This window comes from Papio anubis, chromosome 13 (assembly GCF_008728515.1).
Source record: "Papio anubis isolate 15944 chromosome 13, Panubis1.0, whole genome shotgun sequence".
NCBI lineage: Eukaryota > Metazoa > Chordata > Mammalia > Primates > Cercopithecidae > Papio > Papio anubis.
Genome location: NC_044988.1, coordinates 71,761,036 through 71,774,553, shown reverse-complemented (window position 1 = coordinate 71,774,553; position 13,518 = coordinate 71,761,036). Strand labels below are relative to the sequence as shown.

General features: G+C 34.6%; 1 pseudogene; it reads right to left on the bottom strand.

Moving 5' to 3' along the window:
• Positions 1-1,837: 1,837 nt before the first annotated feature.
• LOC101004280 lies at positions 1,838-7,238 on the bottom strand (annotated as a pseudogene).
• Between the last annotated feature and the right edge of the window lie 6,280 nt (positions 7,239-13,518).

Here is a 13,518-nt window from a genome sequence, read left to right as displayed (position 1 = left end):
AGGCTGGTCTTGAACTCCTGACCTCAAGTGATCCACCTGCCTTGGCCTCCCAAAGTGCCGGGATTATAGGCATGAGCCACGGCACCTAGCTTTATTCATGTCTGAATCTGAGCGTTCAACTCAGTGCCTGGCATTCAGTAAGTATTTGATGAAGGCTTCCATTCAATTCAGTTTCTGGTGATCAGCTCAATAGGCATTTGATAAATTCTTACTGAAGCAATATATAGTATTGTATATATACAAAATATAGATAAAACAAAGTAACTACAATTACCTAAAGATGTCTTATTTATGTTATTTTAGTTTATTTTATTAGATTTTGATGATTATCCTTGCTTTTCTGAAAATTTCATAATTGGATATTTATTCATTAACTTGGTTCTAATTTTGTTAAGCCATATTTTTTCATTAGTAAGCAGACAGCATTTAAAAGAATAGACATTACTCATAGTCTTAAGATCAAATTTTATAATCCAATTTATTGATAAAATACCTGTGCCCAGTAATTATTTTGAGTAGTATTTATTTAAAATATTTTTGATGAATTATATGATGCTCCCAGTCTAAATTAATTCTCAAAACCACAGTGTTAAATGCTTCAACTTCCTTATTTTACAAATTTGTTTTCACTATATTAGGCCTTTCCAACCTTTATATGCTTTTAGAATAATCAATTTTTACAAAATTGCTACTGAGATTTGATTGAGACCTTATGTAACTATAAAAATCCTTTTGGAGAAAATAGACATACTGAATATGAAATGATAAAATGGTAAAATTTATGAACACAGTATGCCTTTTCATTTACTTCGTTTTTCTAAAATTTTACTTATGAATTCTTGTTTTTTATTGTTATCTTGTATTTTTTGTTACATTTTTTCCTATGTTGTTTTAATAAATTGTAAAATGTGTTTTTTATTTTTAATTGTGTTTGCTAATACATAATTGGGTTATTTGAACAGTACATTTTCAGAGATGATGGTTAATGATCAATTGCAAATACTAATTTTGCAACACTATAGTGTATTTGTACAAGAATATTTGCTGAACTAATTCAGTGATGATCTAATTGAATTATTGATACTGAGATCTGAAATAATCTAAAAACAATTGTATTAGATCATTCTGACACTGCTATCAAGAATTGCCTGAGACTGCATAATTTACAAAGACAAAACAGTTTAATTGACTCACAGTTTTGCATGGCTGGAGAGGCCTCAGAAAATTTATACTCATGGCGGAAGGGGAAGCAGGAATGTCTTATGTCGTGGCAGGTGAGAGAGAGAGTGTGTATAGCAGGAATTGTCAAACACATAAAACCATCAGATCTTATGAGTGTGCACTATCATGAGAACAGCATGGGGGAAACAGTCCCATGATCCAATCACCTCCCATCAGGTCCTACCCTTAACAATTGGGAATTATGGGGATTACAATTCGAGATGAGATTTGGCTGGGGAAAAGAGCCAAACCATAGCTAAATATTCTAAAATAATTAGAAACATTTTCAAGAAAGTTTATCTCTGTTTATTAGAACATAAACTGTATATACTACTATTATTTGAATATATTTAATTTGAATTTGGTTGAATTTTTTGATGTGGAACCACAGGCACAGAGGATCAGCTGTATGTGTGTGTATATATATAAAACACACATATATGTATGTTAAAATTATTAAATTGAACATTTTAATATGTGCAGCTTATTATATACCAGTTTTGCCTCAACAAAATATTTTTGAAAATTAAAATTTATTACAAACAAAAAACCATGGACTATATAAAAATATTTGTATTTACTTTCATATTACCTATTTTTTTGCTACCCAGTCAAAATTTCTCAACAAAATTCATAAATTAAAACATTTTAATTTAGTGAAATAATTGTCTTTCCAAATTATCATTTAACGATAGAAGTTTCCACATCATATGGCAACCTCAAAAAGCTTTAAAATCTGTATCTCACCTGATGATTTTTACTGAAATTACCTAAACTCAAAGAATTCAAGGAATGAGAAAACTTAAAGGTTAAAATCTATTTAAATAATGCAAATATTAAAATATTTGTTTAATTATTAGAAGCCTAATCTCCTTTATTCATCACAAAGTTTTTGTATAGACCTTTTAAATATATAAAGCATTGGCCAGAACTCTACTTACAGACTACGAACTTCCATTAATTCCCATGTCTTTAGTTAAAATCATAGCCATATTCACAGGGGATACAAGTGAAAAGGAGTGAGGTTCTAATAACTACAATGAATAGAGATTCTAACAGGATTAAGCCAGGAAACCATACTTCTTGCCTGCTAAGCGTAATATGAATTTTCCGAAGTACAGGGGGATAAATAACATGATTAGAGCCTTTGGCAGGCCTCTGAAATGGGTAAGCAAACATTTGCATTTACTTGAGATAAGTATGCTCGAATGACATGTACTTGGAACCAGAATATGGAAGAGTGAAACTAGTAGAAGCTTTCCAATTTCAATTTTAAAATTTCCAGGTTTTCAATAGAGCCTGTACTACATTAGCAAACAGCATATAAAATGATTACAGAACAGATGGTTTTTTAAAAAACAAATTGGCAGGTGATGGCTATGTACTTAATATATCTTTGGTTTAAGAAGACTGGAATAATGATTAGAGGCCAAAGAATCCCCAAAATGTAAATTGCCATTTGGATTCTACATGATTTATTTTCTTTGTCTTAGTGTGTTTGAGATGCTTGTTTGGCTTAGAAGCTTTGAGGCTCTTGTTGGAGGTTGTTTATTTGTTTTTGTTTGAAAGAACCTGAAGGGTGGCAGAGCTTAGGCACTCTCAGATTCCGATTAGTTGTACAATTTTTTTTCTTACTTGATGTTGACTGAAGTTTTGCTGAGTTACATGCTGTGATTATCAAAGACTTCTTCCAAGTGGGAGTCCTGCTTAGAGGTGATTCAGAAACTGGAGGAGGTATCACAGAATCAAGATGGATGGCTTTAAAAGCTGCAAGGACATGAGATGAAATGTACAGCTTCTAACTCTCTTAGCCTGGTCTACTGTACTAGACTGGAGAGGTGTCTGAAGAAAAGTGGGTATAAACTGCATGTCACTAATTTTATCACTTGGCAAATGATAAGGCTCTTGAGCATTTACAGTCATGTTCAAGTTTGTTTCAGAAAATGTACTCTTAGCCACATCCATTGTTAATGTGGGCCTGATGAAAAAGGCTGGTTTTCCAAACCATAGTTGCTTTCTTTTTGCAAGTCATATATAAAGCCTTCATCCAGATATGCGAAGCCCTGACACATGTCTTGGATTGCACCTTCGCTGGGGATCTCCCTACGTTGTGGCTATATTCATTCTCTCCTGGCATGGTCTGTTGGTCTGGGAAGGCTGCTGGAAGGTTGTAGCACTTGAGGAGGAATTTGTTTCCAGGGTGTTTTGGTATATTTATCAGTATGTGTGCATTTTTCCTCCTTAATTTTTGGTGGTGGTTATAGTAAATTGCAAACTGAAGTTCTATTTGTTGGATCTTTTCATCTTTTGTGTTTATTTTCTCTTTAACTCATTTTATTTCATTTAATAAATCTTCATTCTCCTATACTTCATCACCAACTTCTGGTTCTGTACTAGATGGCAATGATAGTTGAATATCATGCCATGAACCATTTCTTTCATGCTGATGCAGGAGGTGTTTCAGCTTGAGTAACTGAGTTTTTACAAAGGTCCAATCCTGAACCATGTGTTGGAGGGTCATCTCATTCAGCATCACTGCATTTTCTGGTACATCTACAAACATTTTCTGAACCTGGAAAAGGGATGTCTCTCCATAGCTTTCAAAATGACCCAAAGAAGGTTCACTATAGGGAGAGCCTCCACTCATATTACTTTTTCCATGGTAATCATAGTGGTTAGGATGACTGAGATGGTAGTGTTCCTGTCTACTCAACTTCTAGGGTGACCTTTTCCACAATTCTTCGTGAGGCTGTTGAACACTTCTGTCTGGTCAGTCAAAGCAGATCATATTTTCATGCTCCACATTTTCAAGATGTGTGTCATAAGGCCATCATCCTCAAATTCACATAATTCAAGATTATTCAAAATATCTATACTGTTCATTTCATAGGACTCATAACTCCCAATTGGATAGACATTTCCAGTGGGTTCCAAGCCCTCTTCTTTCCACATGTATGTTCCATTACAGCTATCAGATGGAGAGTCCAAATGAAGAACTAGCTCTAAAATCTGTCTGGTAAAATCAAATTATTCCTAGAAGTATGTTTTGCATATGCACTCATGTTAGAGATGTTTATATCTATTTATCAGTTTCACTGAATGATTTTTCATTTTCCTTGAGAGAATCAGATATATTCTGGGGTGGTACCTTTTCATATTTTTCTTCTTTGAGATAAATTTCCTCTAGAGTTATTCAAGTTCTGTTGAAGTCTTTTGCACCTATTAAATATTCTCTGAAGTCTTCACTTAAATCATTGTTATCAGAAGATGATAAAGAAGACAAGGAAATATTATTCACACCTTCACTCCGGTATCTATTTTAGCATCATGGTTCATGGTCTGTTCATTTTCTGTTCTATAACTTTCATTTTCAGTTAACTATTGGTCCTCATTAGTAGCTTTATCCTTAGCCCAAACTGTAGCATCATCTTCTACACATATGTCAGCAGGTGGATTTCTATTTCCATTAATTGTGATCCATCAAAGTCCCAGAAACTTGAGGCCAGCTCGATTTCAGTGGAAAGAGATGAACCATCCAATAACCTAAAGTGAAAGTTGCACCTGGGCCATTGTAAAGCCAATTTCTTTACACCAGCAGCATAAGACCTAATAAATCCTTACCCCAAATATTCACTCTCATTTCATACTTCTTATTGCTGATAGTTTCTCGTTAGCATACATGAGTGCAGAGGTACTCTAATGGATAGCTGTTAGTACTTACAAGACTGTAATATCTATAGCTCTAATTAAGGAGTGTGATCTGGTTATAGATGAAGGTGCAAGAAATGAACTCTGAATGGAATGTGAACAGTTGTGGGACCTTACCATTTTTGTCACTAGTAATATGCATAATATTGTCTGAGGATTGAGCTAAGCTTTTTCTAAAACTACTTCTAGGAGCACAAGAGTTTGCTCTAGGTCTTTGCGTGCTATTGAAATTCAGTGGGTTTCCATAAATTCCATTCAATGGTGATTCTGGAGCACTGACTGAAGAATATAACATCCTTCCTAATAATGTGCCTTTGAAGAATTTACCCAAGTTAGATGGTCCAGAAAAAGTCCTTTGATTTAACTCCTCTGCAGATGACACATAGTGGATGGCTTTGCTAACTTTGATGTGTATAAAGAAACAGTTTTCAAATCTCCCTTTATCCTGTCTTTTTTTTTCCAGACATTACTTGAATAGGAACATGTTTTTCAGGATCAATTAATTAATGATGAATTTTGAGTCTTACTAGGCTCTTCAGTACCTTGTGTACTAAGTCGGTATTTATTTGGTTTCTCCAGTTAAATGAATGGGATGATGGACAATCAGAGCCATTGTTTATTATGTAACTTTTGATGTTACTACTCTTAGAAGTTCATAATATATGAACAGGTTTCCCATTTGACATTGGCTGCACTGTACTTCTGAGAGATTTTGTTCAATACTTTGGTAACTTAGAATCCAAAAATGTCTTGATCGGTGTTTCTCCATCCATTACCTATGAGGTGCATTTTTTTCTTAGAATTTAACATAATGTATAGGGGTGAAACACCAACATTCCAATATAAGATCACAAAGGATCTGTGCATCAGTAATTTCCACACTGCTAAGGTGTAGTCTAGAAACAGCAACCCTAACCGGATGAGCAGCCTACCAAGATGAAATTGCAGTTACTGAAATAGAAACTCAAGCTTAGACAGGAAGGACCACCTCAAAGGAGTCATTCTTTTCTTAAATTGGTCAAGAAAGTAGGTGCATTTAAATACACATGTGTGTGCATACACACACACACACACACAGATATACACACATATATCTACACACATAGATATAGAAAAGAGAAGGAGATTTGAATCCACAGCAACTGAGGGATCCACCCGTTTTATCTCAGAATGTACTCTAGAGTATGTCTTTCTTTGGGCCGGTGCAAGGTCGTGCTGCCTCCTTTGCTGCAGCCCAGCTGTGGGTTGCCTAGCAACCTGCTATTGTTGCCTATCATGTTCAGGAGAACATTTGCTCCCGAATTATCATAATGTAATCATAATATGTGATCCAGATTAAATGCCAGGAGAACACAGGATTTCATTCTGTGTTTTCGGTCCGATGCATGTCTTAAGGCTTTCGTCAGATTGATTTATTTTACAAAGTAAGATTAAATTCGAGGAATCTTAAGTATGGCTGAGTTCAAATACATGCACTTCATAGTCCTGTAAACTGTTTTCTAGGACTGCTGTAACAACGTTCCACAAGCGGGGTGCCTTCAAATAAATGTATTGCCTCACAGTTCTGGAGGCTAAAATTTCAAAAGCGAAGTGTTGGCAAGGTTTGTTCCTTCTGGTGGCAAGGAGGGGGAATCTTTTCCATGCTACTCTTCTAGTTTCAAGAAGTTGTCGGCAATTATTGGCATTCCTTGACTGATAGACACATCATGCCAACCTGTGTCTCTATCACCACAACAAGGTAGTGTTCTCCTCCTGTGTCTATCTGTTTCCAAATTTTCCTCTTTTTACAAGGACAGAAGTCATTAGATTAGGGCTCACCCCAATCCCTTATTGCCTCATTTTAACCTTATTTCATCGGCAAAGAAACTATTTCCAAATAAGGTCACATTCACAGGTACGGAGGCTTAGGTCTTAGACACAGCTTTTTGGATACACTCTTCAATCCATAACACCTGATTTACTTAGCCTCCTTGTACCTCAGGTTTCATGTGTACAGAATTGGGATAATGATCAAATCTACTCCACATAGTTGTAAGGAACAAATGAGTATGTTAGTGTAATCTTCTAGATTTAGTCTCACATATATTAAACTACAACTAACATTAATTTGCTTTTCTTCCACTTTCAACTACAACCCTTTGGTCTACTTTTCGTCTGCTTTTGGTTTCCCTAGGAACATAATCCCCTGATATCCCATTCTATGATTTTATTACATAAACGATCAATGTATTCTTTATACCCAACCAAACTTTGCTTGAGGCTTAGATAACCTCTTTGTATAGGTAGAATTGCTTTCAATGAGTATGAAGTACATCAGTGTTATCATGGAGTATCATATTCAAATTGATAAATATTGTCTAGCTAACTGTTCAAATTTGTATAAATAGAATATGATGTATTAGATTTTAAAATAATACAAACATGGCTGGGTATGTATGATTATGTTGAGTGAAAGGATATGCGTATCATCTGAACCAAGAAGCATCTCTTATTTTCCATTGTAATTTGATTCTGATCAAAGTACTTCATAAACACAATTCTAATTTTCATTTTGCAGTCCTTGAGAATTTAATAATTTGTGGCAACTATATTGCTAATAGTTTTAGTTTTGCAATGTGTTCAACTTAGAGCATATTATGTAAGAATCAATTGCTTGGTTTTTAACTTTTAATTTTGAAATAATTTTAAATCTTTAAAAATGTTATAAAAAGTACAAGTTAAAGTATAATAAAAAAAGAAAAAAGTAAAAGTTCAGCACAAATTATGGTAAATGAAATAATTGGAAAAGCAGTGTTAAGCCCTTTTTAATTATTTAAATTAATTAAATCAGACTTTCTGCTAAAAAAATAGTTATGGAAAGAATAGGGTGCTCACATGTAGTCTTCACCCAGCTTTCTCTGACATTAACCTCTTCATGACTAATGCAAGAGTCACAACTAAGAAATTAATGTTGGCACAGTACTATTAAGTAATTATGCAATTAGTTTGAATACCATCAGCTTTTCTTTTACAGTATTGTGTGTCTGTCCTAAGATCCAATTCAGAATTTCTCATAGGATTTACTCATGTCACTTCAGTGTCCTCCAAATGACGGTTCCTCGAGTCTTTTCTTGTTTTTCATGACTTTGCTATTTCTTAATAATACTAGTAATTTTTTTTTGTTAAATATCTGTGAATTTTGGTTTATCTGATGTCTCATTAAATTGAGATCATGCACTTTTGGCAAAAATACTGTAGAAGTGATATACCCAATGTACTGTATCATGTCAGGAATTATGATTTTCGTATTTTATTATTGGTGACATAAATATTATTTAGGATGGTGTCTACCAGCATTCTCTACCGTAAAGGTACCACATTTTCCTTTAGAATTGATAAATATTTTTGTGGAGATACTTCGAGACGTTGTAAATATCCTCTCTGTTCATCAGTGGATTTTGCCTGGGTGATTATTGTGAGTTTCTAACGATGACTTTCTTTTCCCTAATTCCTTCTACATGTATTCATTGTACATACTTTTCAGGGAGGAGCTATCCTTTCTCCTTCATTTATTTACTTATTTAGTTTTTCATTTATATCCATATGGGCATATTTCAAAATCTGGGTTAGTATGTGGGGTGACACAGGTCCTAAGGATACTGATTTCAGTTTATATTGTTACTGGAAACAAACATCAAAGCAAAATTATGTGAAGTAGAAATAGTGTGAATCTTTTAAGGAGCATCTTTAACGAGCTAGATGTGATAAATTCAACCTAAATAATTCATTTAATGATACTTTTTAAACATGATAAAGTTAAATTTAAAAGGATGCCTTTATTTTAATGTATTTTGTTAAATCCAAGAGGTTTATTGCTGAGCTGTCTGGAAAATGATTAATAGAGGGTTCATCTTAAGGAATAAGAATGATATCTTTTTACTAAATCTTGCAGAGTGTGGAGAAAAGAGGGATATATCAAGCTTTTACACTCTTCCACAGAATCTACTTCACCCAATGAGTAGATTACAAACAGTGGGGTCAAAAGAAATGTTGGAGAATATATGGCCCACTAGAAACTGCTTACTGTGGAGCCCTTGCTCTCAGTATGTTACCTGAAACTTCAGAAATCAAACCCTTCTAGAGGCTCTCAGTTAATTCTTGATTTATCTGTTCCCACTCATACTAATTTGATCTTTGAAATGGAAAGTATCACAATAATTAAAAGTATTATAATATTCAGGACCTTCAAAGATGTATTCAAAACAATGAAATATTAAGAATAAATGATTAAATTATTTGATATCTTCCCAGTTAGAATGAAAGTCAAATTGCATAATGCTAAAATAAAGGTAATACTTTACATTTGCAAAATTAACCTCAGATTTTCTAATGAACAATGCCATGAAAGATACATGATAATCTTACACTAATGTACTATTGCAATACTTAGAAAATATTTTGTGGTTATTCTAAAATTATTTTCAGAGTAAAAATTGTATAAAGTAGAAAACTAGTTTCTATTGTCTGAACAATCATGACAAACTCATTCTAGGAATTTCAACTCTAAATTGTCTGATAAAGTGGTTTTTCATCATTATTACGTTACTAAGTGGACACAATTTTGAGATGTTCTACAATCTTCTAGTTCACCATTTTTGTTTCTAATATATTTTTAAAATTTTAGGGTATTTTTGTATTTACGCAAAAAATTCCGAGATATTACAGAGAGTTTCCATATACCCCTACCCAGTGTCCGCTATTGTTAACATATTACATTGTTATGGTTCATTGTCACCACTAAGGAACCAAGATTAATATAATGTATTATTAATTAAATCACAGTTTATTCAGATTTCACTAGTCTTTACCCAGTATCTTTTTCCTGTTCCATGATCTCATTCAAGATCCCACATTATATTTAGTTATGTCTCTTTAATATCCTTTGTTTCGTGACAGTTTCTTAGGCTTTGCTTGCTTTTGATGACCCTGACAGTTTTAAGGGATATGGTTTAGACAGTTTGGAGAATGGTCCTCAGTTTGACTGTCTTATTTTTTAATGGTTAAACTACAGTTATGAGTTATTTGGAGGATGACTACAGAGGTGAAGTGTCATTTTACCACATTGTATCAAGGGTAAATGTTATGAACGTGACTATCAACATGAAGATATTAACCTTGATTATGTGGTTGAGATAGCATTCGTTTGCTTGTACTTTGATTGGGACTTTATCAATTGAACACATAGATTTCGAAACAACCAACATCTTAATAATCTTGGGTCTTCCAATCCATGAAAAAGACAGCCCCTTTCATTTATTTGGCCCTTTAATTTTTCTCAGTTCTAGTTTGGAATTTTCCATGTAGAGATATCGAACATTCAATATATTCAGAGAAATTTGATTTTTATGCTATTGTAAATAATTGATTATTTTCTATTGTTAAATGCCTTGAAAAATCAGGAATAAAATGTTAAGCAGCTAAGCACTAATTTTAACCACATCTGATATTATCTACTGTCACTTATTAATAGAAAATATTAAAATTCTGTATTCTAATTATGTGCATCTATAGAATTTATCAAATTGTATATTTTCAAATATGCCAAATATTTTAACTTCCATGTTCCATAGACAAATGTGATCAATGTCTCATGTATATATGTATAGTTATAATCTTAGCATTCTTTTATAATGCTGCAATAATTCTGAGGAAATTAAAGATATTTATGAAAACAGCAACTGCTAACTTAAGTTGCTATTGAATGATTACAATTGATCCATCAGCAATTATTTAGTAAATAACAAAAATTAAGAACCCAAAGTGTTTTTTTTTTTTTTTGAAATTGCATTACATTGAAATGTCACATCAAGTTATATTGATTCTTTCGTTTATATGTGTGATAGTTTTAGACCATGATATGGGTCATGCAGCTTTGCTTATTCCAATCCTGAGACTTATGCAGTACACCAGATGTTGTGGAAATATAAGGACCCATCCTCACTGTGCCTTTTTCTGAATTATCTAATCCACAGTGGATTTGAGCATGATAACATGGTGGTTTTGTTTTTATAATATTTGGACTTAGAGTCTTTAAACATTTATTCAGCAACATGTAGCTGGAATGTCATGCCTTCATTTTGCCATTTTTCTCTATTTCTACTTCTACTGATTTATTTCTGGGCATAAAGAAAATGTGGTACTTAAACACAATGGAGTACTATTCAGCCATAAAAAGATTAAGATCCTGTCATTAGCAACAACATAACTTTGGTTTTAAATGAATGTCTATAGTCTGCTATTACTAGAGTCTAGAGGTCTCCATGCATTTAGAGTTAGTCTTTAGGGATATATTGTCCATAATGCTGTGTGGAAGTAAATTGTCTGAAACCAAAGGTGGATCAAAGCAAGCCCCTTATTAAATTATTTCAAGAACTCCCCATTGTTCAAGAGATCTATTGTACAACATGGTGGTTACAGTTAATAATAGAGTGTATTCGTGAAAAATGCTGTGAGAGTGGATGTAAAGAGTTCTCATGACAAAAATGATAAATATGTGAGGTCATGCCTATGTTGATTGGCTAGATTTGGTCATTCCACAATGTATAAATGCTTCAAAACAACTTTTACATGGTAAATACATACAATGTTGTCCATTTAAAAAAATAAAAATGAGTACATGTCAAAATTTATAAGAATAAAAATTAAAAATATAGGCTGGGCACGGTGGCTCACGCCTGTAGTCCCAACACTTTGGGAGGCTGAGGTGGGCTGATCACTAGGTCAGGAGATCGAGACCATCCTGACTAACATGGTGAAACCCTGTCTCTACTAAAAATACAAAAAAATTAGCCGGGCATGGTGGCAGGTGCGGGTGCTGTAGTCCCAGCTACTCGGGAGGCTGAGGCAGGAGAACAGTGTGAACCCGGGAGGCAGAGGATGCAGTGAGCTGAGATGGCACCACTGCACTCCAGCCTGGGTGACAGAGCGAGACTCCGTCTCAAAAAAATAAATAAATAAATAAAATTAAAATAAATAAAAGAAAAAAAAATAGAGACCATCCTCTGTAGAGAATTGACAGCATCAGGGATCAGGGTTATTAGATAATGTCCAGGTACATGCAGATTTTCTGAAGATTTTCTTCCTTAGAAGGGATGAAAAATGAAATTCCAGCTACCTTCAAAAATATACCCCAAAACAAAGCCTTGCTTAATATAGCAAGTAGCCTGAGGAGCCTGGCTTCCTTGTTTCAAGCCTGAGTATATTGGCTCCAGACAAAAGTTCCCTACAAGGCAAATAAATCAGACAGACCAACCAATCACTGAATCTGACAGCTTTACTATGATGTCTCTCATGATTTCCAGTATATGTATCCCTGCCAGCATTTTGACCTTCAGAGTCTATTTGATGTGTGAAGCTGCATTTTCCCCTTACCTTCACCTAGACAAGAGGGATAGACTCAGGAATTCCATCTAATACTCCTTTTGGGCCTGGATATCCTCCTTGAACTGCTTTCTGTGTCTGCTGGAAAACTCGGCCTAAGTCCCGCTTTATTTGAGGGGATCACACTAAATTCTTGTATGTGCCCAGAAGCCTCAGGATCCCTACAGTCCATCCTATCAGCTTTACCCTCACCTGGACCCTGGGTTAGCCCAGTGGCTGGTACTGACTTAACTATTCGTAGTGGGTCTTTTTGCCCCTCACCCTTTTCTTCCCCCACAGGCTGAAAACATTAAAATCATTTCCTTATCTTTTCAAGGGAGCTACCTGTGCTCTTCCTGTTGGCACTCAGCACTAAGAAACTCTCAGAACCACGCTGAATCTGTACTTGTGATGAGCTTCGGAGATCCTAGAATCCAAGCCATCTGGGGACAGTACTGATGGACAGGCCTAGGGTTGAGACTGAGGTTCTATGTCCTGGTGAATATTTTGTGTCATCAGGAACCTGCTCTTTAAAGCATGGCAGTCCTATATCTTGGACAGTTAGCGTGCTAGTGGTATGAGTAATTCCTTGCTTACTGAAGCCATAGACCATGCAGCTCCCTATCTACCTTATCGGGATTTGTCAGGTCATTAGTTCATACATGTCTTCCCACTGCTGTAGAGGAGCAGGAGACTCTTTGGAGTTGATTCTTTGGCCCTAAAATTAATTAATGTATGACTAACCATTTTTTTTTCCTTTTTGTAGAAAAGAAACCCAGATGTTCTTAGAGACATGGCTGCCCTGGAACTTAGTAAACTCACATCCTTTGAGGCAAGGTGAGGTATCTCTTAATTCTTTGAGTTTTATGCAAAATTCCCAGGAATTTTTGCTAACTTGTTGTCTTATACCAGAAACCTCCTTTGCTCATAACTTGCTTTTCTGTATAATAGTTTTGCTTTTACACGCAATAATTTGGATCAGAATTTATTCGTGTCATTGCTATCAACATTTTGCAACAGATATTTTTTCTTTCTCTCTCTCTTTCTCTCTCTCTCCCTCTCTTTCTCTCTCTCTCTCCCTCTCTCTCTCTCCCTCTCTCTCTCTCTCTCTCTCTGCAAGGCTGTTTAATGGAATGTAAAACATTTATTGTCATCCCCGGTAAACATAAACTGCATGACATAGCACTCCCT